This window comes from Marmota marmota, unplaced genomic scaffold, assembly GCF_001458135.2.
Source record: "Marmota marmota marmota unplaced genomic scaffold, marMar, whole genome shotgun sequence".
Classification (NCBI taxonomy): domain Eukaryota; kingdom Metazoa; phylum Chordata; class Mammalia; order Rodentia; family Sciuridae; genus Marmota; species Marmota marmota.
Window position 1 is genome coordinate 65981439 of NW_025999900.1, and position 2971 is coordinate 65984409.

The following is a 2971-nucleotide window of genomic DNA, read 5'->3' on the forward strand; positions in this document are numbered from 1 at the left end:
GGGGGGGGGGGGGGGGGGAAGCTAATAAATGAGTGGGCACAGGATGGCCAGTTCCAAAGCCAGCAGGGCGGTCATCGCCACCTATGAAAAGCTCTGGCCTCCATTATCTTCGGATGATCTTTCTGTTTGTTACTTAGGTTGACAGAAGGTAGAGCCGTGAACGTCTGTCTTCAGTTCTCACCACCACAGAAAACTGACCCCTCCCCATGTCCAGACATAGAACAAACAGGAGACTTGGAGCAGAACCTAAGTGGCCAGGCACATCCTACAGCTACAGACGAAACTCAAAACAGATAACACTGCTCGCCAAATCCACCTGCAGCATTTATGAAAACTGGTCATATACCAGGCCACAAAAATCCAAAATTCCAGAACAATACAGCAGCACTCTGACTGCAGTAAAACTGAAAGTTAAGAGGGAAAAAAAAAGGTAAGGTTCTTTCACCTGAACATTTTTAAGCCACAAAAAAAAAAAAAGACTCTAAGATGAAAAGGGGAGGAGGAGGAAGGAGTTTTTTGTTTGTTTGGTTTTGTTTTGTACCAGGGGTTGAGCCCAGGGGTGCTTTACCACTCAGCCACATCCCCGGCCCTTTTCAGGGTCTCATTAAGTCACTCAAGACCTCGCTAAGGTCCTAAAGCTGGCTTTGAATTTCCAATCCTCCAATCCTCCTGCCTCAGTCTCCTGAGTTGCTGGGATTACAGGTGTGCATCACCTCGCCTGGAGGGAGATTTCTTTTAAGGAATTGGCTCATGCATTAGGGAAGCTGGCAAGTCAAAACCTACAGGATGGACCAGAAGGCCAGGGGCCCAAGGAAGAGCCAGCACTGCAGTTCAAGTCTGAAGGTGTTTGCTGCAGAAGTCCCTCTTGCCAAGGGGAGGTCAGGCTTAATCTATTTAGACATTTATCTGATTGGATATGACCCACCCACGTGGAGTGTAATCTGCTTTTCTTAATATCAACTGATTTACGAGTTACAATCATCCTGCAATGCACTAGCCCTTTCCCCTGAAGAGGATGCAAAGTCCTTGGATGGTTTTTATTCTTCTTGACATCCCATAACTAAAATGCTATGATGCAAAGTTAACAATATAAATGCTATGATATAAAGTCAGTATATCTATGTTACACGATAAGGATTAAGAAAAAATAAAGATTACATATACTTATGTACATGAATATGTATATATGTACACAAACATAACAAAATTAAAAAGAAATAGTCATGGGCTGGGGTTGTGGCTCAGTGGTAGAGTGTTTGCCTCCCACGTGTGAGGCATTGTGTTCGATCCTTAGCACCACATAAAAATAAATAAGCAAAATAAAAGTATAAAAAAAACACATTTGTCTTTTAAAAAAAAGAAAGAAAAGAAAAAGAAATAGTCATATGACAATTACATATCCCAGAAGGTTTCACAGGTAAATCTATCCAAACTTTTTTCTCAGTCCATTTCGTATTACTGTTACAAAACAGCTGAGTCTGAGTACTTTAGAAAGAAAAGATGTTTGGCTCACAATTCTGGTGACCAAAAGGTTGCTCAGCGACTTTAATTCCATCTACACCTTCATTTCCATTTTCCAAGGTCCACAGAGCATGGCACCAGCATCCTGGCAAGTGATCTGTGGCTGTGTCAAAATATGGCAGAGAGCTGGAGACATGGCTCAGTGGTAGAGCACTTGCCTAGCCTGTGTGAGGCCCTGGGTTCCATCCTGACACCACATTCACAAGTGGCAGAGAAGGAAAACAAACGAGGCAAGTCCTAGAGGGCTTTGTGTCCAGAATCAATTTTGAGACCCCGGCACAAGGAAGGGAGAACCCGAGCAGAGGCAGATGGGTTTAGTGAGCTGATGAGACAGGGAGCCGAGGAAGGCTGAGGTGGCAGAGTGCGTGAGGTCAAATGCCTCACTGCAGAAGATACACAGGGTTCCAGAAATTCATACAGGAACGCGTAGGGTAGAGGACCCTGGGAACAGATCAAAAGCAATTTAGGGACAAAGCAATCACCAGAGAGCTGCTCACCACATGACTTCCAGAGTTCCCGGGTGTTGCCACCAGCTAGAGCAGGGGGGATTTGGTGGGTACGGACGGGGGCAGCAGTAGCAACCCACGAAGTCGAGTTTCAGCAGCAGCTAAACTGTCCCCAGGAAGGACACTTGTGGACCCACACCAAAGATGCAAAGGGGCCAAACTGACCTGCAGGAACTTAACTGCCTTCCAGAACAAAGCCAAACACCATTAAATGAAGGCCACGACATGGAACTCATGAAAATTCAAAAAAAGTATTAGACACACAAAAGCCAGAATACAAGTCCCATAACCAGGGTGTGTGTGTGTGTGTGTGTGTATTAAAAGTATATAAATCTATTTTAAAGTCAGTATCCAAAATATATACTCAGCGGAGCACAACAGACACTAGGATGGCAATTTGTAAATCAATGGATGTGAAACTGATGTGATTCTGCTATCTGTGTATGGGGTGAGGGTGGGAGTTCATAACCCACTTGAATCAAAGTGTGGAATATGATATGTCAAGAAATTTGTAATGTTTTGAACAACCCACAATAAAAAAAATTAAAAAAAAAAAAAAAACAAAATATATACTTATAAAATATGCTCAAACGTATGAAGAAAAAACATTACGGGAACAAAGGGATAGGGAACATATTGAAATTGAAGGGCTAGCAAGGGACTCCCCACAATGAAAAACAGGCCAAAAAAATGTAAAGAGCATCACATCAGTAAGCTGTAGGGCAATTTTTGGTGGCCCGGTATACCAGAGTGGGAAGGCAGAAAATACACTGAGAAATACAGAAAATTTTGAAACTTAATGAAAGTTATAAACTCAGATCCAAGAAGGCCAATGAAGCCCAAGCACAAGAAATAAGAAGAAAACATCTCTCCCTGATTCTCCTGACCTGCCTCCCTCGTCCATTGTGATGACATTCGGCCATTGGGATGGCACACAATCATCT